Source organism: Hemicordylus capensis, chromosome 1 (assembly GCF_027244095.1).
Source record: "Hemicordylus capensis ecotype Gifberg chromosome 1, rHemCap1.1.pri, whole genome shotgun sequence".
Taxonomy (NCBI): Eukaryota; Metazoa; Chordata; class Lepidosauria; order Squamata; family Cordylidae; genus Hemicordylus; species Hemicordylus capensis.
In genome coordinates this window covers 259,802,707-259,825,828 of record NC_069657.1, presented here as the reverse complement: position 1 = coordinate 259,825,828, position 23,122 = coordinate 259,802,707, and the positions used below count along the sequence as shown (strand labels likewise).

The 23,122-nt window shown below is 43.7% G+C and overlaps 1 long non-coding RNA gene across 1 annotated transcript; it reads left to right on the top strand.

Annotated features, from left to right (window-relative positions):
- The first annotated feature begins 2,823 nt into the window (after positions 1–2,823).
- Positions 2,824–19,485, top strand: LOC128340779 (uncharacterized). Its single transcript, XR_008313951.1, has 3 exons — positions 2,824–3,018; positions 4,773–4,959; positions 19,291–19,485. It is a non-coding gene; the product is annotated as an uncharacterized LOC128340779 (long non-coding RNA).
- Positions 19,486–23,122: the final 3,637 nt, after the last annotated feature.

Here is a 23,122-nt window from a genome sequence, read left to right as displayed (position 1 = left end):
TCATAACTAATCATGATATACTACTCATGATATACTAATATACTAATCATGATATACTACATGATATACTACTATACTACTAATGTATATCATGACTAATCATGATATACATTATTGTGAACCGCCCGAGACTTTGGTTTGGGGCAGTATAAAAATCCATTAAATAAATAAATGAATAAATAAAATAATCAAAGATCAAATGTAAAATGTTATGTATAAGAACAATTGTATGCTTGGGGCAAATGGCTAAGGAGGAGGGTATCTAAGATAGATTTGGGGGCAATGGTAGTGAAACATGAGACTGCAACAAAATGGCCAATCCTACTTTAGTCGCGGTATCAGAAGTATTGTGCACAATTCTCAGGAAAAGTACTGCTATAACCAAGAGTATTCTAGAGTAATATGAATTTCTAAGTTAGACACATCTCATTCTGGATATACCAGTTTCTTTAATCTTGCGTTCTATATTGTTTATCATTCTCATGGCTCTCCTCTGAATGCCTTCCAGGTTGTCAACATTAATTTAACTGTTAGGTTGAGGATTGAGAAAGCAAGGGCAAGGATTACATTTCCCAATAGCTTCCAAAAGCCGGGGGGGGGGTTGTGAAAGGGGGAAGAGAAAAAAAAGAGAAGAGCCATTATTCAGTGTGCCCACTAAGGACAGGATGAAAAGCAATGGCTTTAAATTACAGGAAGGTAACTTTAGATGAAATATAAGAAAACTATGGGAGCTATTCCACAACTGAATATTTAAGAAAGTTATGGCACTGCTTTTTTCCTTGAAGAGCTTCAAAATGTCTTTAAGTCTTTCTTCCTGTAATTTAAACTAAGTGAAGGGGAGACTCCAGCCCATGCTGTGCTTTGGATTATGTGCAAAGCAGGGCCTGTACTTCTTTGCCCCAGGACTCAGCTCTGGGCACATAGAACCTGAAAGGAACTGAATACCCACCCGCTTCATCAACAAAGTCCCACCCGTGCCTTTGCCGGGCAGAGAATTTATAGGTGTTTGCCCTACAAACACTGACAATAACAGTGAAAGCATGCAGGCATGTATATATACATGCATATGTGTAGGGAGCGGTACATTCTTCTTTCTGTTGGCTTGGTAGAAACTAAACGTGACCACCAATGCACCTTTCTGTATATTCACTGTATCCAGCCGCTGGCAGTAGAGATGGATGGCTCCCAGTCACCAAAGCCCTTATTCATTCATCAGTCAGCCAAGGGCTGTGGCGCCAAGTGTCGGGAGGCTGAGGAAGCAATGCAGCTTGAACGCTGCTTTACAACTGGGGCCAGCTGGCATTAGTTGCAAGCACCGATGTCACAGCAAAAGCCAAAACATCCCTACCTGTTTGAAATGCCGCCCATGTTTTGTCTGTTGATTGCTCTACTATTATGTCAAATGAAAGAAATCAAGCCAACTCTCCAAATAAACATAAAAAACGGATTGTACAGCCTTTATGTAAGCAAGATGGGTGGATGTCTTGTTGTGCCCCATTCTTCCAGGGTATGGATTCTACAAAATAGTGTACTGCTGTTGAAGGGGGCAGAATGGTGGACAAGGGCCACAGCCAAAGCAGATCAGGTAACTGGCTGGCTTAAGTTTCTTGGACAATCATCATTTCAACATTCATATTAAACAGGTTATTTGTATTAAGGCAACATAGGTGAAAGCTAGTCTCCCCTGCTGCTCGAAATGATATCTTGCTCCAAGACCAAAACATCTGCTTCTGTACCTTATATACTTTCTGAATAGTTAAAGACAAGCGCTATTCACACATTATGTTCATCCATACAATCTGTTCACAGCATACACAGGTACAGTTATTCACATGTTATGTTGAACGCAGGTACAGCAGTGCACTGCTTTCTATTCCATGTGTTTGAGGGACCTGTACGCAGTTTCATTTTTAAAATGAATGCAGGTAGTTATTCACACTAAAACATGTGTGTGCAGTTCAAAATGCAAATACAACATAGGCCTTTCACACAATCATCTGGGGGTGGTGTTTTGGGGGTAGAGCTCCTACCCTGTTCCCCACAGAGTAGCAGAAAATCAATTTGAGTCTGTCAGCCCAGCTCCCAGATGATCATGGTAGCTGCAAACTGGATGCATAGCTGGTCATTTGAGGATGGAGAGAGGCTTCCCAAATGCACAGAGGCTGGAAAACCCTATCACTCATAAATAATCCTCTGACTGACCATGAAGGGGTCGGAGGCAGGCCCAGCTCTACTGAAGACATTGCAAGCAAAGGGACATAGAATATGCTGTGCAGAGAAGCACATACACAGATGGCGGCCCCCCTAGCCACAGCTCTCCATCACAAACATGGCCGTTCGCTCCCCAGGACTCCTAGAAATGGCAAATGCACCCACGTGATCTGAACACCAAGGTAGGACAGCTCCTTTCCCCATCCTACCTTGGTAAAGAACAAGGTATAGAAGCTGGGCTACCCACATTTGAGTGAGCTGGATTGGAGGGAACTGCATGGGTTCTCACAAGCATTACTAGCTGGGTATGTTGCCTCCTGCCTTCATTGCGATGATCGTGTGAATAGCGATAGTGTCTGAATAGGATTCCTGCATTCACTGAATATAGGGGAAAGGAAATGGCAGCTTACTGGTTAACTACACTCCCTGCTCTGATGTGCTCCTTGGCCATTCCCTCAGCCTCTTCAGTACCTATCTGCAGAGACAAGCACTAATCATAGGGTGGGGAAGTTTCTCCCTATGGTTTAGAATCCTGGCTGGTGAGGGTTCTAGAACACGGGGAGAAATTCTTCCTTTGTCCAGTGCTTGCCTCTGATGGCCAGGAGGCATGGCTAGTCAGTCCACCAGGGCAAGGGTGTGGGGCTAGTAGGCACACTCCAGTTGCCCCCACCATGTGTTGCTGTACCCAGTTCATAACACCTGATTCTCGGCTCATCCTCTGGCTGGTGTTGATGGCTCAGCCTACAGCCACCATGTCTGGAATTGATTATGCCCTTTGTGCTCCAACCGTCAATTCCTGGATAGCAGGTTTGAAATACTGACTGATAAAGATAAAAACAATATGGATATTGACAAATAATTTACTGCCTTTAGCTTACTCAATAAGAAGTTTGCTGGGCAATTGCAAAAAAAGAAGAGCAAAACTGAAGGAGTTTTAAAACTGAGTTGTATGTCATAGACGTTGTTCCCATTATTGTGCCTAAGTATATGCAGATTGCTTTTCTTTGCTTTTGGCAAAACTGCACTAAAATAGTAAGGGCATTCATGCACACAGCCTAACCCAGCCTAGGGCAGCCCAGCCTGGTTTAGGCTCCACGTGTGAAGCATCGGTATCCGGGTGGATCCTGGTGCTGCCTGTTTGCCTGACCCAGATTTTTACCTATCCTTTAGCTGAGGTTGTGTGTGTGCTCGGGCTGCAAGTAGCCTGAGTGGACACAGAGACAGGGGCCTAGAGCACCCATCGCACAGGGGTATCCTCCAATGCTCTGCGCTCGCCGATATGTGGAGGCTGATAGAACGAGTCCTAGTCCCCACTGATCTGCACTGCATGGAGCAGAGCAGATCGTCTGAACGCATGGTGATGCACCAAAGATGCGCAGAAGATCATCTGGGGGGAAGGTAGGTGAAACCCTGCCCCCCTGCCATGCTCCCTGCCCCAGCAGGGAGAGTATGAATAGCCTTTTTGTCACTGAAAGACAATCTAATGTAATATCCTTCAATTACTGATGACTGACAGCCATTGGAAGGCTGAACATTCTTCAGTTTCTCACTGCACCAAGTCTGCAAACCCCACCTAAGCTTTCCTTGGCCAAATAAAATCCCAACCCATCAAGCCCCTAAATTTTTATGCTGGGAGTGTGATACACTCACGTTTTGCAAACTCCACTATTTGCCCCTCATTTTGCCAATATGATCTGTAATCCCAATTTTGTCATGCAGAGTCAAGCACTTCGTGAACACCACGCCCAACAAAGCCATCCACTCCTATATGCCAGACACTCATAAACACTCTTAACAATTTCACATGTGTAAGGGGTGGGGGAACAGTGGAGAAAGACATTAATACCTTAGCAGCTCTCTCTGTTGAACTGCAAACATCTGTTTCAGAATGCTAGACATGAAACCGGTCCATGCAATAGTAAACACAGTATAAGGTTGGCTGACGATTTCATTCTCATTTATTCCAGTGATTACTTCACTTTCAAAAGCTACACCCTTTCAGTGTTCCTACCTAGGCTGGATCATGTAAAGGAAGCTTTGTTCTCTCTCTTTACCCTGCAAGACTGATTCCCGAACAGTGATTTTCAAGTCAGCCTGTGCTGCGATATCCCATTGGACTTTAGGGGTCATATTCTAAACATCTGTGACTGACACAGAGCAATGTTACCACTTAGTGGACCTTTTTTGGTCATTATACTTAGCCTATATTTTCTCTTGATTGATGGTTTTGCAGAACATCTTCAAACTCTTTTTTGAGCTTTGTCTCAAATGTCCATGTAGAAGAGTCAAATATTAGTAGCAAAACTCAGCTCACCTGTGAGTTTAAAAGGCCCAGATTCCAGTTTTATATTTAATTATCCATCTAGCTAGGCAGTTGCCTAGGAGACAAAATACAAATGTATGTTTTTTATGCCTTTATAGTTTTACCATTAAGCAATTATCACTTTGCTTGGATGGGTTATAAACTCTCTCTCTCTCTCTCTCTCTCTCTCTCTCTCTCTCTTTCTCTCTCTCTCACCCATGTACCAACTGCTGCTGAATCACTGGATATGGCATGAAAGGAAGTACATGCCAGTTTGAGGGTAAAACTTGTGTTATGTATAAATGGCCACCATTGAGACAAAGTACATAATATGACCTAAAGGACTGAGCAAGTTTCCGTGGATTTTTTTCTTAGGATATTTATTGTGATCTGTGAAAGCTGAGAACAGGCTGGAAGAGTCAAGAAACAATAACCTTTCTGCCAAGGTGAGTGAACACCCTTTTTCGGTAGCTGGCATGCTTGAGAATCAAGTTTGCTTAGTTTCCTGGCCTCTGGGGAAGGCAAGATTTGGACTCCAACATCAGCCGATGAAAATAAACACTGCATATCAAACCCCCATTTTCCTTCAAAGTATTTTTAAGGACATCAGCTTCCCTGGAGATGAGTTTGTTTGATGAGAAATGGTTATCCAGCTGCAGGCCCTACTATAAACTCTCTGACCCAGAAGGAAGACAATCCTTAGGAAACTAGCACAAAAGAAGTCCTCCCAAACACTGAAAAGCCAGATTTTTACACCACTGTCATGTTTTGGGCATACTGAACTCCATAATGAACCAAAAATTTGAGTAGCATGTTCCTATTAGAGCAAGGTAAGTGGCAAAGCAGGGATAATGATGATTCCTTTTGTGATCTTTTGATATGGTTTCCATGGACTTGAGCATTCAGACCTCCTAACGCTCAATGCTTGAGAATCTTAATGTCTGAAAGCAACTGGTCCTATCCGTCCAGCACAGCATCCCTCTAGTGGCTGTTGCTGGCATCTATCTTAATGTTTCTTTTTTAGATTGTGAGCCTTTTGTGGACAGGGAGTCATCTTATCTATCTATCTATCTATCTATCTATCTATCTATCTATCTATCTATCTAAACCATTTTGGGAACTTTGGTTGAAAAGTGGTATATAAATATTTGTTGTATTTGTGTATGTTAATCTGTTCTGTTCTTTAAAAAATGGTTCGCTGGTCTATGACTGTAATAAAACCATTCATTCATTCATTCATTCATCTTAATCTGAAGTTAGATAGAAAAATAAGGGAAATTGAATTAGTTTAATTAGAAGATTTCAAATGAACTGCTCCAGTTGTAGGAAAGGAAAGCCTCCAATATGCTAGGAAAAAAGAAATAAATGAGATATGGTGGTGGATTAGTAATGGAGAGAATTTCAAATAAGTAGTTTTAGCAAAAGGCAATAATTTCTCCTCCCAAATCCAAGTAACCCAAAAGTAATGCAATCTCACAAACTCAGAAGTCATTCACACTACTGAAAACTGGGTAGGAGGAGGAAGAAGTGATTGTGTGGAATCAAGATTGGAGGAAAAGCTGGGTAGGACAGCACTGTCCTACCCAGCTTTTATACTGAGCATTTGACCAAGGTATGAGGGAAAGCTGCCCTACCCAAAATTTCCTCCTTCCTTGATTCCACACAATCACTTCTCTCACCTCCTCCATAGTTATTTGCTCCCACACAACCAAAAATTGGGAGCACACACAGGTCCCAAACCTGGGTAGGATGCTTATCTGACACAACTTTTGGCTGTGTGAATGAACTCTCAGAATAATATCAGGATACAAGGAACATGGGGTAGGGCCAGAGCAGAAGAAAATCTAATAAAAAAAAATATATATATTCTGACAATAGCCAAAGCACTAAGTACAATCAGCAGCACTTCTCTCTTCATTCATGCTGCAGCGCTAATGAAGAAGGCACAGTATATCTTCCATGGATTTTATGTTTCTGCACTTCCTTCCTCTTGCTCATCTGTGATTGGATATATATTTCTCCATGAAGCCTATCATATTCTTTGGCACTTAAGCAAGAAGGTGACTGTATTCATGACTGAAGAGTTTCTCTTGTCCTGTTCTCTCTCTCTCTCTCTCTCTCTCTCTCTCTCTCTCTCTCTCTCTCTTCCCACGCTCCATCCTAGATGCAGCTTCAGGCAATGAAGCAGATCTGAGTAGACCTGAATGTTGAAAATGATAATTGCTGCCTCCAGGTTAGTTTGTGGCCATTGCATTCAGTTCAGACAATGCTGAACAGAACAAAATGGGTCCTGCTCATAGCATTTTAGCATTTATCCCCAAACAAATGCAGATCAAACAGTTAACTAAAGCAGACAGAGAGTGCAGGGTGTGTGCTTGTGCCTAGAGCAGAAAGTGCTCCGGGTGACGCAAGAAAGAGCAGCATCGTTTCCCAATACTACAGCCTTACCACCAGTCTTGCACAGCAATTTTGTATTTTCTTTGAGCTTCCCCAAGAGTTCATGCACTCTCACATCTCAGTTCTTGTTCAGTTCCTCTTGGTAACCTTCAGTCACAGCTGGCTCTAGGTTTGAGAGGAGCTTTCACAAGATGACCCTGGTGGGGACCCCTCCTTCCTGGATATGCCCACTTCCTCTTTCTATGATGAGGCTGATGATGTAGGTTTATTTTATTCTTGCTGGGCCAGAAACAGCAACAATAGCATTTTAGCTGCAGCTGTTGCTTGCCATGTTTGGTTTCCCCTTACGATTCCCCATGTAGCACTGCAAAGCTTCCTGGGGTCCTGTGGAGGGGGAAACATGGCAGGCAGAAGCTTCCAGCTAGAACAGAGGTTTGACTGACATCCGTCAGAGATGACGTAGCAGATTCCTGCATTGGGGAGCGAGGCTAGACTAAAAGACCTTCGAAGTCCCTTGCAATCTATATTCTGCGAACCCATGATGATTCTAGGGATGCTATCTTTATTCATCTTTATCTTTCTAAGCAGACGCTTTGAGAACTTTTGTTGACAAATAGGGTATAAATATTCATTATAAAATAATAATACGGAAAGTGTGTACTGATTATTATACAGGTATATTGTATTGCTGTATTTTTGCTTTGTGTGCTGATCTTGGACCATAATAAAATATACTCTTCATAAAAGAAATCCCCATCTGCCACCATGGTTGTGGGAGGGGGGGCCCTCTCAGACAATGGATGTCTCTTAATGGCTGGGCCTAACCCTCCCTGGATGGGCAAATGGTGCCTTGTGTTGATCCTGGCCTTGCTTACCGTCTCAGCAGGCCTATTTAAGCTTCAGTGGGCAAATGACGGGGCTCTCTATATTTTGCAAAGTTGACCAGGAAAACCCCACATTCCAAAGATGCTCTTTACTGCTCTGTATTTTTGACAAGGGTCATCAACATATCGAGTCAGGAAGTCTTGTTCAGGGAAGGACTTTATATCTTGGAGAACTCTGTAGGTTTTATCTCATAGATTCGCCTCTTTTGTTTCCCTGAACATACTTCCAAATATTCATAGAAATGAACATGACAAAGCCCTTAAAGATATTTGCACTTAGCCTGAGTCTGCAGAAAAGGCTTGAATTTAAAGGAAAATGCCATCCACTCCAAATGTTCAACTGCTTCTGAGTCCGTGGTGTGAGGTTGCTTGAACTAGCTTTGTCAACTACCACACAGACTGTAATATAACTCAACAATTTGTTCAGTCGTACAGAGAGGAGAAAATGTGCCAAGTCATATTCAGTCAGTTTTTAAAAGTGTTTTTCTTTCTTCCTTTGCACTGCGTTTGCAAGAGTGATTTTGTAAGGATTTCTTTCAACAATCCCTGCGACACATGCCGGCTTTGGCACACACCCAACAATAAGTGTAGCTTTTCCTTCAAAGCGTACATGGATGAGTTTCTTTCTGAGGAGGCAGCAACTATGGAGGGAAGAGTTTTCAGATGAAGAAAGGACGCTGAGGCTATTCACACAATTGTAGAAAATCGGGCTAGCCTCCGGTAGCCCGATTTTCTACAATCGTGAGAACCACCGAGCTTAGCTGCGAGCCTGGTGGTTCTTGAGCGGGTAACCCACTCAAGTAGCCCGCCCCTTAAACTGGGTTTAGGAGGTCATGAGTAGCTGTGGCGTGGCTCCGTGGCACGGCTACTCATGAGTAGACCCCTGGCGGGAGGCTGAAAAGCAGCCTCCCGGCTTGGGGGTCTCCCCACTATGCCCTGCATGCTCTTGCAGGGCATACTGGAGCTTCTGGGGGCCGCACAGCCCTCGAACTCCCCAGCCCCCGCTGGCTCCATCACGGAGCCAGCAGTCGTGTGGGCAGCTGATCCGGCCACCCAGGGCTCCTGCCCTGCTCGGCTGCGGGGAGAGCGGGCTTAGCCCCCTCTCCCTGCTTAGCTTTCCAAACCGGGTCTCACTGATCGTGAGACCCAGTTCACTGGCTGACATTAAGCATGCACAATTGCAATTGTGAAACAGCGCTAATTGTGCCAATCTAGCTGCGCAACAGCTTGCCTATTCTTTCATAGGAACATAGGAATATAGGAAGCTGTTGTATACTGAGTCAGACCATTGGTCTATCAAGCTCAGTATTGTCTTCACAGACTGGCAGCGGCTTCTCCAAGGTTGCAGGCAGGAATCTCTCTCAGCCCTCTCTTGGAGAAGCCAGGGAGGGAACTTGAAACCTTCTGTTCTTCCCACAGTGGCTCCATCCCCTGAGGGGAATATCTTACAGTGCTCATATGTGGCTGCCATTCAGATGTAACCAGGGTGGACCCTGCTTAGCTATGGGGACAAGTCATGCTTGCTACCACAAGACCAGCTCTCCTTTGCAATGGGCATGCTATTGCGCAACTACATTGGCACAATTAACGCTGTTGTGTGTGAGTGTTGTCATGCAATTGCGACAGCACATCATTAGAACATCATTCTAACATTGCGCTCACTGTGTGTCAGCCTTTACATTTGAATGTGTTAAATTTTAGGGATGCTGCAAAGAGCCATCAGGTTTTGCTTTCTGTAATAAGCAAGGAGCAGCCCTGCCCTTATTCATACGGAGTTGCCTTACAGCACGTCAAACTATTGGTGCATCAAGTACAGTCAGTATTATCTACACTGACTGGCAACAGCTCTCTCTTTCAGACAGGGGTCTTTCCAAGTCCTCCCTGGATATTGATCATGAGATCGTTTGCATGCACTGGAGCTGCTTTGTGACTGAGCTGCAGCCCTCCCTCCTCGCATTCAGCATTAAAAATAGTAGCAGCAAGAAGAACTACAATTCTACAGCAGTCACCAGGGTAAAATAGTTGTGTGGCAGTGGGCGGGGGGGGGGAAGTGATAAAGGGACTCTGACAGCAAGATAATTTTTTTTAAAAAATCCCTCAAATCTCAAATAATTGCACTTGAGCCCCACCTTGTGTTTCCCCTCCAAACAGCCACTATGTTTTGAAAGCAATGAAATTCACATAAACCAACAAAGAACCTTCCCTTTCATTGATGAACACAGAGAGGAAAACCTGAATGAATGCTTAACTGAATGAATGGTTTGCTTTTTGCACTGCAGTTTTTTTAAAGGATTGAGAGACATCACCCCTTCAACTTTGGCCTCTGTTATTAATTCCTATTAGCATTGTAATTATAAATACCTGGTAAATTTCTCCCTTTGATCTGGCCTGCATGTCACTCAGCAGTCTTTTAAACTCTAAATTTCCCCCTCTCTTTGACGTCTGTTATTGTCTTCACCTTGAATACCTTTCTGTGGTTCTCAAAAGATGGCCAAGAAACCACTAAGAGGTTAGATTGTAGTATCAAGTACCATGGCTTTTGGGGGCGATGGCAGCTGCCATGTTCTAAAAGCTCCTTTTATTCTTTGCAGAAACAGCTTTCCAATTCTATGAAGGGCAAATATTCATTTCCCTCCTCTTTTACCTTTAATTGGGGGGCAGGAGGGAGGCAGAGAAAGACAATTACTTCGTCCCTCTTTGTAGGCCAGCCTGGTGTACGTAATACACCTTGTAATTGCTTGTCTCTGTTGGCTTTCTTCCTTTCCCCCGGATTCCCCTTTCTTCTTGTGCCTCGGCTTCAGCACGGCAACCATTCACTCCATTCTGAGCTCTGAAACTTAAGTCCCCACGGCAAACAAAAAAGACCCACACTTGGCCATTCATGACAAATTGAATGGCTTATTTAAAAGGGAAGATAGCACCTCCTCTAGCGTTACTATTCATTTCAATAACCTCCATCACAAGTTTGGTATTAGAAAAAAAGAAGCAGCAGCAGCATGCTAAAGTTCAAGTACAGACTTCCCTGGAAAGTTAATGAGTTGGAAAAGACCAAAGGGAAGGAAGGATGCTAACCCTCGTCTGTTGTCTGTGGATGTTACTTATTCACAGTCAAAAAATGGTCAATGCTGGCAGTCGGCTCACCTCTACACTTGACATTATCGCCCCACCCCCCGGTTACTACCCATTAAGACCAAAATAGATCCATCCATCCTGCTGGTTTTTTAAACAAGCTAATAGCAGTGACATTGGGACTAGAGTGATGACAAGGGGTTTAAGCTTCTCTACCAGTGCCATTGTCCTGATTAAAATCTCCATGGAGCAAAGCATGAAGGTGAGGTAGCATACAGGGGCCATATGATCCAAATCACCTCCCTTGTGCATCTAATTTTTTTTTTTAAACCATCGGACCTCTCATGCCACATAAGGCTTGACCTTTAATAGAGCAGGAATCGTGTTGCCTAAATTCAGGTCCATACTGTTGCATAACATTCGAATTAGCAGAACAATACGTATTTCCTAATAGGAAGCGAACCCTGTGTTCATAATAGATATTTCATCTCCTGGAATCAGTGAGAACACTTTGGCTACTGTCATTTTTAACAATCTGACTCCACATTTCACTTGCAAGCCAGTTAGGGTTAAGTTTAGGGTTTCGAGAGATTTCTAGACAGATTGCACCAAATTGTGAGAACATGCTGAAGTAATTTGCACCCACAAACCAGCAGCAGCATCCTGACCCATGCAAGACAGGAGGGACTATATGAACAGGACAGCTAATAATCACACTGTTCTCTGTTGCAGTGGCTGATTTTGGTCTGTTTCACACACTCTGACAAACCCCAAACAAGATCCGTATGGGTCAGCAGAAACAGTGTAAACAGTAAGCCTGTGCATGGCTAAATATGTTGGATTCTATCCAATCTGATCCAACAGGAGAGGAGAGCTGGTCTTGTGGTAGCAAGCATGACTTGTCCCCAAAGCGAAGCAGGGTCTGCCCTGGTTGCATATGTATGGGAGACTAGAAGTGTGAGCACTGCAAGATATTCCCCTCAGGGGATGGAGCCACTCTGGGAAGAGCAGAAGGTTCCAAGTTCCCTCCCTGGCTTCTCCAAGATAGGGCTGAGAGAGATTCCTGCCTGCAACCTTGGCGAAGCCGCTGCCAGTCTGTGAAGACAATACTGAGCTAGATAGACCAATGGTCAGACTCAGTATATGGCAGCTTCCTATGTTCCTATGTTCCTAACAGATAAATGGTTGCTGCCCAAGCCAGATGGGACTGGGCCCAACATTTCTTTGACATTCTGTCAAATCATTCCCCTCCCCTGCCTCCCTTACCAGCACCTGAGGACAGCTGTGGACAGTCCTCTTCTGGATGCTGTGGCCAGCTGCCTTGCAGAGGCTTCTGTTTTAAACTGGACATTTCCCCCCTTTAAGGTGCTAAGGACCTTAAAGGGAAAAACATGTCCCACTTAAAACAGATGCTGTGGCAGGAGGCCGGAGGCCAAGCACCTGGCTCTAGCCCCCTCCAGAAGAGGACCTTGCTCTTGTAATGTCCAAGTATGCGAGGGTAGAAGGAAGCAGAAGGCAGGGAAAGGTTGAGGGAAAGCAGGAGAAGGGAAGAAGATTGGGAGAGGGCAGTGGGAGAAGGGTTCCAAAAAAACTACAAACGACAGTATTTATATACCACTTTTCAACAAAAGTCCCCAAAGCAGTTTATACAGAGAAATAATAAAGGTGTGTGTGTGGGGAGGGGGGGTGGCTCCTTGTTCCCAAAGGGCTCACAATCTAAAAAAGAAGCACAAGGTAGACACCAGCAACAGCCACTGGAGGGATGTTGTGCTGGGGATGGATAGGGCCAGTTGCTCTCCCCCTGCTCAATAAAGAGAATCACCACTTTAAAAAGATGCCTCTTTGCCCAGTTAGCAGGAGAAGATCACCAATAGGCATGTTGGAACTTCCTTGAGTTCTGCAATGACAGGAAGGAATTTTGTCAGAGTTCTGACTGTCGGAGGTCCTTCCTGTCAATGCGGCATTCATTCTGACAGTGCCCAACAGAGGACCCTTGTAAACACAGACCTTGTAAACAAATCCCTGGGACATTTAGTGCAATGCTAGAGATTTCAAGCCCAATCCTATGTATGTTTAGTCAGAAGTAATCTCCAGTGTGAGTTCTTTGAGACTTACAAGTAAGTGGGCATACACTCACATATCACCCCCTTCTCTTAGCTGGAGTGGGGCTAGGATGTGTCACCTTACATGCCCTAATGGCTTCCCCATTCAGAATACTCCAGAAAGGTCCTCTATATATACAGCATCCATTAGGTCCCCATTCAGGGGCTATCAACTGGCCCCTTGTACTTACGTAAATGTAAGATTACTTATGTAAGTCATCTTACATAATATTACGTTTACTTACGTAATCTTATTCTTAAGTAATCTTAAGAATGTCATCCTTACTGTTCTTTTGAACAGGGAATACCATGAAACTCACACGTGGATCATCATGTTTAAGAATGAAATATTAAAAGTTGCTGCTCCTAGCAGGCTGTATACAGCCACTGGGAAGCAGAAGTCAAATGTGCATCCCCAGTGTGCGTAAGTGTAATGAAACATACATGTGCAATCAGCACGTGCAGTATAAAACCCACATAGAGATTGCCTTTTCCTCCACTTCGATGTGAGAAAAACATGGCATGTGGCACTGAGAGAAGCTGGTCTGCAAGCAGATTCAGATATTACTGCAGTTGGTTAATCCTAGCAAATAAATTTAACTGCTCATACAAGCAGTCTGCTCATGTGGGCCGGGCAACACTGGAAGAATTTCCCCAAGCTCCTCTTCTGGGAATTGGAAAAGTGCAGCTTGCATGGGTTAGCTCTAAGTACAGTACATCAGCAGCAGAGACTGATCAAGTCTCTGAGATTTTCTCTCTCCACAACAGGCAGTCTACTAATATCCTCAGTAGACAAAATTGATAGAAGATCTTGGGAGATTCCTGAATATCAGGTAACATCCTCAAAACACGCACTGAGGTTAATAGGGCCTATTGTGCCCAGACCCCGAGCCCAAAAATGACACCGACACTTATTTGGGAAAAGGGCCACAACTTTATTTAAATGAATTAAATTAAAGCGGACTGGCAAACCAGAGGTGATTAATCACCCTATATTAACAGTGCGGGTCTGCTAAGGTTGGGTTAGGATTCCGCATCCTTTCCCCAAACCTATAAGGGTGACACACCTTGGCTCAGGCAAGAAGCAGGTACAACCTGCCTTCCGCCTTCAAGGCCAACCCCTTCACCTGAAGGGGCTTGAATACTTCTAGGTTCTCGCCAGTCCCGGACCGCCCAGCCCAAGGACCGGTGAATACCTGAAGCTGGTGTCATGGTGAATCAATCTCCCTGGGCCACACAAACCACAAAGGAGTGATTGACCAATCGACCTGATAATTATTCAAAGGTGCTCACCAACGATTATTCCTGAAATTACCCCAAACCCGCACTGTTCCTGCTAAGTCGTGACCTACCTAACTAGGGCAAACACCTGAGGACAGAACGGAGTAGGCGAAAAAAACCCCAACAGTGGCCAATGCGTTGAAGGTAAAAAATTCCTACTCGGCCCAATGCGACCAGTCGCTAGACCCGCTCTGAACCAGGGATGGGAGGGAGGGGGAAAGCCAGCCTCCGAATGCGGAGCTTGGGGCGGGCGACGCGGACCAGGGCGGAAGTCCCGCCCCCCTCCCCAAGCCAACCAATGAGGCCACTATTTTGGCCTCGTGCAGGGCAGCTGGCAAAAATAGCCCTCCCCTCTGCACGAGGCCAAGGGGAGGGGCATTCTGGCACAGAGCAATTTCAGCAACAGAAATGGTCAGGGGTTAAGTGCATATTAGGAGCCCAAGATGAAATAAGTTGAAGCAGATAGTCCTTGCATCTATTTTTCACAGAGGCCATTGATACAGTATTCATAATCTTATCTTCAACATACATGTATCTTCAGATATAGTAAAAATAAAATTCTGAGCAATCACTACAGGGCTTCAAGGGCATATTCACCCTACTGAGCATTTTATCTTCAATTGTTGCATCTTTCTTACAATCGTAGAATAATATTGCATGATAACAACATACATACTTATTAGTATCGCTGTTCAAAAATTCTCTTAGAAGGAATTTTGAAGAAATTTGAAAGCAATTAAGGGTTTCAGGATAGAACAGGGTAATTTGTGCAGGGAGAAATTATTATGAACTTTCCTATAAAGTTTTGACAGGGTGGCCTACACTGTTTGGGATGTTGGCAATGGTTGTCATTTTTCCTGTTTTTGCTGCCTCCAATTTTTGTTTCTAGTTTACACCACAGCTTGGGAGGTATCAGTGTTAGCACCAGTCATGACATAGTGTTATTCTGAGCTGGGTTCTGGGAAAACATGGTGGCTACCATTATCAGAGTTTCTCAGGTTCTGTTGAGAAATTGCCAAAATTGGCCCATTCTCGCCACCTGAGAATATGATGGAGAAAATGGGAGGTGATGTTCTTCCTCCAAAGCTCTCAGTGATGCATACATCATTCTCCCTCCATGTTACCTTCACAACAACAACCCTGTGAGGTAGGCTAGAGTGCGATTAGGAGACTGCCCAGGGACACTTAGTGAGCTTCATAGCTGCACAGAGATTTGAACCTGGATCTCCCCATTCCTAGACCCATAACTCCAACTAGTGCACAACAACCACCATTAAGATGTATTTGTCACTGTTACAATGTATTTGTTGTCGCGTGTATGTTGATTTGTTGTACCAAGCATGACGAACATTTCAAAATGTTCAAAGTGCTTCATGTATATTATCTTGCGGTCCTCACAATAGTGCTGTAATGTAGCTCATTCCAGAAGTAGAGGCAGTAGTAGACTCAAGCACACTTCCAAAGCAGCAACCAACTGCCTTTACTTCACAGACATAGAGGCTGTTCTCACAACCAGCCTAACCCAGCCTGGGGCAGCTTAGCCTAGGTTAGGCTGGTTGTGAGGAGTGTCAGGAAGCTCGTGTATGCCTCTGCTCCCCACCTACCTAAACCTGTAAACAAACCCAGCTGTTACCTGACGTTAAGGGTGCACTCGCACCCTTAAGCTAGCTGATGGGTATCATGTGTCTCCTCGGGCTGAGTTCCGCCTGAGGAGACACAGAGATGGGCGCATAGAGCGCCTGTCCAATGGGCCAGGGGGATCCTCCAATGTGCCACATGTGCCACACACGCATAGCATTGTTGGCTATCTGGAGGCAGGAACAACAAATTCCAGCCCCAGAACCCTCCGCCCTGCTCCATACTTCATGGAGCTGCATGGGGCCAGGCTGCCCATGTGGGAGCCCAGAGCGTGCTCCCACTACCTTTTCCATCATCATCTCTGGGGAAGGTGAGGGTCACCTTGCCTTCCCCACCCCCGCCTGCACAATGACGATCAATGGAATCGCTGCATACAGTATCCAAAGTGTAAGCTTTTGCCCATTAATTCTGAGAGGCTAAGCATATTTATTGCCTTACTCATTTGTAAAATAAATTTAAAAAATCCCATTGAAAAAAATTCAGATGGAACTGCATTGGGAATAAAGGGGAAGGCAAATAGAGAGTGGGGAAAGTGGAGTCGGAGCTGAGCTAAGTTGGATAAGTAAAGATGTTGTTTTTTTTTCTTACACAGCATATTCATTGCAGGTTTTTTTTTGATCCACCTTGTTCTTTCTGGGCTTCCACAGAGAGTTAGTGGGTCATGTTTGGCTTGGTAGTCCATGAGGTTGTACATACAACCTCATTGGGGAAGGTGGGCGGGCTGTGGGGAAGGACGGAGCTTGCCTGCCTTCCCTGGCAGATGAGCAGCCACCGCCATCTTTTTTGCTGCACTACACACCCACATGGGCAGTGATGTGGCAGAGGGAGATGCTGGGAGTGGGAGGAATCCCGCCCCCCACATCCCTGGGTGCCCTCAGCACAGCCACTCCTTCCTGCCAGCTCACTGCTGGAAATGTTGGTAGGCTGCAGGGTGGGGGAGCTGTTTAACCCACCAGTGATCGCCCAGACATTTGCCAGCTGAGGTTAAGAGAGCCACAGTTTTGCTTAACTTTGGCTAAATGCAGGGTTTGAAAGTGGGGCTTGGCGTGGGTGTAGCTCTGGAAGAGAACTTGCTCCTGGCGCTTCACAAGCACAGCCTAACCAAGGATGAGCTGCCCTAGCCTGGGTTAGGCTACATGTGTGAATGCCCTTTAAAAATTGGGTAGGCCTTCAGCCTACCAAACAAAACAATATATATGGCAGTAGGAAAAAACTCTAAAAAGCAACGTTGCACTGGTCGGTTATGCTCACATGTGGGAGTTTTAAATAACATTGACTTCTCTTTAGTGATATAAACAGCATCATTCTCATGTAAATGAGTTTTTATAGCAGGTAGAATTAGGAATGGTCACAAGAGGCTACTCATCATAATCTCTCCCTGGGTTGCACATTCTAGATTACCAGACCTTGTTTGCAGAGAGGCACACACGTCAATGATCTGCTATTGTTTCATTTTTATTTCCTTCTTTTTTACCCTGTACTGCTTGCCAAAGAGCACAGCGCATATCAAAATTTCCCCCCTGGATTGATTAAAACGCTGTGGAAAATGGAATCTGAATGTGACTGCTGGATCATATCAATATTCCTTTTTGTGCTGCGGATTAAGCAATCCAACATATGCACCTGCACATTGATTTAACTGCAGTGTCAAAAGGAATCAGTATGCGGTCGCATCCCTTTTCTGTATAATAATTTAATTAATGCACATGTGCTCCTGTGCATTGGTATTTTTTTTTTTTAAGTTCTCCCACTGAAAACTGGCATACTATGCTTGTGCCAATTCCACAATTAATTTTAGAAATTCTCCAGGCCAAACCATAAGCCAAGGCAACTCATGGAAGCCAAGGCAACTCAATAACAAAGCAGAACAGGGAACATCGGCTCATCCCAAGTAGGAATGCCTGTAAACTCCACCATCAATGTCTATGGAGTGGTTGCTGTACTCATCATGCTAGACTCATTGAGCCATGATTGTAAAGGGGGAAAATGTGCAAAAAGTCTTGACATGCATTCCATCGCTTACTGTAGATGCCTTCTGTCTGTACAGGGTGGAGTGGTATTTAAGTTGCTTCATAGCTTTCGGTTTTCCCACGGCATTACAGGAGTGCTAGAGCTATGCTATAATTAAGGGGTTACATAAATAAGCCATTGAGAAACAAATTAATTGATTTCCTCGGCGGAGAGAGCATAATAATTTGGAGACTCTGGGATAATTCACATTTTCTTTGAAGTAAATGGACCTTCCTTCCCCTCCTCCTTCTGACTGACCCCCTAAAATGTTTTAAAATAATTTCAAAACATGTAAAAGGAATGCAGATGTCCAATGTGTTGTTGCTCGAACTTCCTAAAAGTCTCAATCCCCCTAATGAGAAAAAGCTGGAAAACAGAGCAGAACCTGGCTTGTAGAGTCTTTTTATGGCATGCAGAAGTGCCATATCAGAAGAAGCTCTGTAACCAACTCTACTGAATATCTTCTGGCTTATGTGGTGTTTTTAGTTAATCCATTCATTGATCCAGCACAGCTTTGGAATGGGGCTTTAGTTACTTGTATTCCAGTCCTGGAGTAGAGGCAGGGCTAACAAACAGCCAGCAACAAGAGCACTGATGGTAAACTGCACTTGACTGTCTGTAAATAATATCTGTCTCACTAAACCATTAATACTAGTTGGGCCAGACGCAGAGCATCTGCACCTCTAGCAGCCTGTCCCACCGCTGCCTCCCCGCACAACCTTCCCACAGATGCCATTTCTCCCATCGCCATTGTTTTATCTCCCTCCCACCCCTCCCAGCTTCTTCCTTCCCCTGCCTGCCAGCCGGCCACCATCACCACCTCCTTCCACCTCCTTCCATCTTCTTACAAAACCACCATTTTGCCTGCCTGTCCTCCCACCCATCCCTCACCATTTGGCCCGCCCGCCCAGTGAGCAGCCTGCCGCCATTTTATCCTCCTGCTCATCCCACTGGCTGGCTGCCGCAGTTTTTTACGGCCACTGCAGTTTTTCCCAGCCACTACTGCTGCCGCCATTTTCCCCTCGCCCACCCATCCCGTGGCTAGCCTATCTGGCAGCTCTCTGAACTCTTGTGAGAGTTGCCATGCATGGGATTAGCCATGGGTATGCCTTAGAGAATTAAATATATAGATTCCTGATCCAACTCCATTGTCTTATCCTTGCATACCACAACTCTCTCCTCTGGATTCTACAACTTACAAGGCAACCCTTTCTATTACTGTACTCACAACAGAGACTCTTAGGCAATTGATACTACCCTTGGATGTACAATCAGGCCAGTTAAACTTTAAAGTAGACCCTGGGTCAAACTAGGAACCCACTGCACTAAATTATTTGAGAGCACTTCTGTGTGGAGAGTGAAATATTTCAAATTCCTTGCATTTATTGTCTTTCAGATTTGCAAGCTGCACTATGCTGGTGGCATTCCTTGACGGTTTCCATTGTGAGATGGTTATCAGTATGCATAATACACCTGTTGATTTATTTAAAGAGGTGGTCTCCAGCAACACTTTAGGTTGCTAACAAAAATACCTATAAACATTACAGTAAAAAGCAGTTAAAATATTATGTACATCAGCGTCATAACTGAAATCACCATTCACAATAAAACAGAGTTTTAAAAAATTGAGTAGCATGATGTAGGCCTGTGCATGTTCAGAAAATTCAGATTTCAGTTTGGATTTGACCTGATTCAACTTCAACAATTTGGGATTTAGATATTATGAGCTCTGGTGATGTTGGATATCAGATCAGATTCAGAATTTTAATCCAAATTCTAACTTAAATGCCCTGAGCCACATTTGGAAGGGTGGTACCGGAATCAAATCAAATCAAATCAAAATCAAAATCATTCAATAGCAGTCATGGGGGAAATGGGGGCGGGGGGAATCACCAAAAGTATCTGGTTATTCCTAGAGACTTGAAACTGGCCACACATGTGAGGAAGGAGGTCAGGGCCACGTGTAGAGAATTTGAAGAGTAGTGACAGAATGCCCCCATCTCCCCATTTCCAGAATGGATGGGCATCGAGTTATGAAATCTGGCACACAAAGTCCTCATTGGCAGGACTCTATGTTACTTTTTTCAAAACTATGGCTAACGCCTTTGATTTCTGGTGGATTTGGGGGAGGGGGTTAAAATGGCTTAAAATTGTGAGAACTGGCTTGTTTCCTCTCCTTGGACCAACATTCAACCCCCATGTGGAGGGAAAGGGACATTCATTTGATTTTTTAAATTTAAATTTTTTAAAAATAATTTATAATTATATTAATTAAAATATTATATCAAGTTTTTCTTCCCCTTTTGCAGGAACCTTTTAAAAGCGATTAAAAGAACTTCACATGTTTTAATCCCTTAATGGCTAGAAGGGAAAGTGAGCAATTCTTTCTAACCACAAAGACAGAAACATTCAAAGTACTTTCACTTTTACTGATTGTGTGTTTCTGCAATGGGGAAGATAAAAATTAATACAAAATCAAAAGAATGTCGTTCCTTCACATGGGAGTGAAATACTGGTCTTAGGGAGGGCTTCAGATCAAGAACTTTTTGTAAACTTCTGGCTTGAAAGAAGCCAGTTTTAGCCCATTTCCATTTTTAGTTTTTTAAAAAATCATCAAAAATCAGAGGATTTACCCATAGCTTTGAAAAAAAAATAACAGAGTCCTGCCAATGTGGACATCATGTGTGCCAGATTTCATAACTTACTCCCAACTATTCTGGAAATATGGGGGGAGGGCGTAAAAGGGACATGTTGTTACCCCTTTCATGAACGTAAAAGGTAGATACCTCCAGATACTGGAGGAATGATGATCCAAACAGAATCTTCAGTTTCAGAAGTTTTTGTAAAATTCTGGCTTGACATTTCACTATTTTTAGCCATTTTTAAGAAACAAAATTTTCCAAAAATTCACCAAAAACCATGGTGAACCAATTCTCTTCAAATTCAGTACAGGAAGCCCTGACCCCCTTCCCGCATGAATGTGGCATATATCAAGGTTCTAGGACAACCCAGTGATTTTTGCTGGCTGCTCCCCCCCTCCCCCCGATTTCTCTATTCATCTCTATGGGGGGAATGGTGCCATTTTGCAAATTCTGGAATTCAGAAGTATTTCCAAATTTAATTTTGATATTTCAGAATTAATTCCAACTTTACCAATCCAATTGTTGGGGGAAAACCAGATTTGAATTTTACAGATTTTAACTTATTTGGGGCAGTCTTAGGTAAAATCAAAATGGTCAAATCAGAATTTTCACAGGCCTAACATGTTGTGCAGGTCACCTTAAGTGGCGCAGCGGGGAAATGCTTGACTAACAAGCAGAAGGTTGCCGGTTTGAATCCCCGCTGGTACTATATCGGGAAGCATATAGGAAGATGCTGAAAGGTATAATCTCATACTGCACAGGAGGAAGCAATGGTAAATCCTTCCTGTATTCTACCAAAGAAAACCACAGGGCTCTGTGGGCATCAGGAGTCAAAATTGATTTGATGGCACACTTTACCTTTAACATGTTGTGCAAATTATTATTCCTTTTTCTATGTAAACTATAAGAACTCTTTTTCTTGAAAAGTGGAATATAAATATTATTATATATTTCTATTATTAAATTTTTGTTGTTGTTATTCCCATTTCTACTGTGTCCAACAACAGACTTATGACAGTGGAAGGCAGTCCTCTGATCTAAAAGAATGATATAAAATGAGAGTCCATGGGGAGAGGCACTCTCTGAGGTATGCCTCATACTCTGGGCCTAGGTAGATACAAAACTGGCAGTCATATTTGTTGCTCACACATATGCCCCGTTCACATATAAAGTGGAGGGAGTCTAATTTTAACATTAAGAAGAGGGAAAAGAACCCTCCCTCTCTCCCATTTGACCCTTCTATTGACTATTGTCCAGATTCTGTTGTTCCCCAAACCTGGCTGCAATACCAAAAGTGAGCTGGGCTAGAGTGGAAATTTCTGGGATGATCAAGCATGGGGAAATGAGGCAGAGAGGATTCTGCTCCTTCCACCCATATGCCCCTTTTGGTGTTAAAATAATACCCCACCCCTCACATTATACATTACATCACATCTAGTTTGGCCTTAAACTATTCATTTTTCACATATTCTTGACTACTTCAGTTACATTTTTTTAATTATCTCTTGGGTAGTTCAGTGTAAAACTTCTGTTTTATTGGGCAAGTGAATGCAGAAAAAGGTTAACACCATGAAACTCTTTTGAGCTGATACAAAAGCAGCATAAATCATCCCCAGTTTGTTTATTTATATATATATATATATATATATATATATATATATATATATATATATATGTTTTTACTTGCATTCCTGATGCTTTGACTTTGACATGAATGTTAAGTATTAATAATAAAACAAGCCTAGAATATAAAAAAATTCATTTTGGCTGAGATTTCGTGTCATATTTCAAAACATAGTAAAACTGCAGTGTTGGCTGCAGAATTGAAAATGATGCCACGGGTTGGGCCCCTCCAAAAACAAGCACAAAAATGAGTAATATGATTAAATACACAAACCATCTTTCAATCATTCTTACCAGGTGATGGCTTGCAAACAAAGAGCCTGAAAAGTTTCCAATTATAATAAATTTATGTTTTACAATAGAAAAAAGCAAATACACCCATTTACCCATTTCCTTGTTGAAACCATCAGTCACATCACAGAATTGATTAATCTTTAGTACAAGTCACCTTTCTGGCATCTATGCTGTGAATCTATCTAAGCCTTGCAATGTGGTGAAAAAAGTGAACTGAGGTTCTTTGGGAACAACTCTGCACAAATTTATTTTTGTTATTACTTGCCGCAGCATGATAAACGTAATATGTTTTAATTCAATCACAATTGAAACAATGGCATCAGCAGATTGGGAGGTGCCTCTCTTCCCTTCTGCTATCTCAAACACAAGGGGGCTATTCTGACGATCGGTAAAAATCAGGCTAGGAGAGCCTAGCCCGATTTTTGCCAATAGTAAGAACCACCAGGCTCGGCTGCGAGCCCGGTGGTTCTCGAGAGGTTAACCCGCTGAAGTACCCTTCCCCTTAGCCTGGGTTTGCGGAGCGAGCGCTCTGCAAACCTGGGCTATCTGATCGTGAGTAGCCACAGCACGGCTCCGCACCGCGGCTACTCATGAGGAGACCCCTGGAGGGAAGGTGAAAAGCCACCTCCTGGCTCTGGGGGTCTCGCCAGCATGCCCTGCGCACCCGAT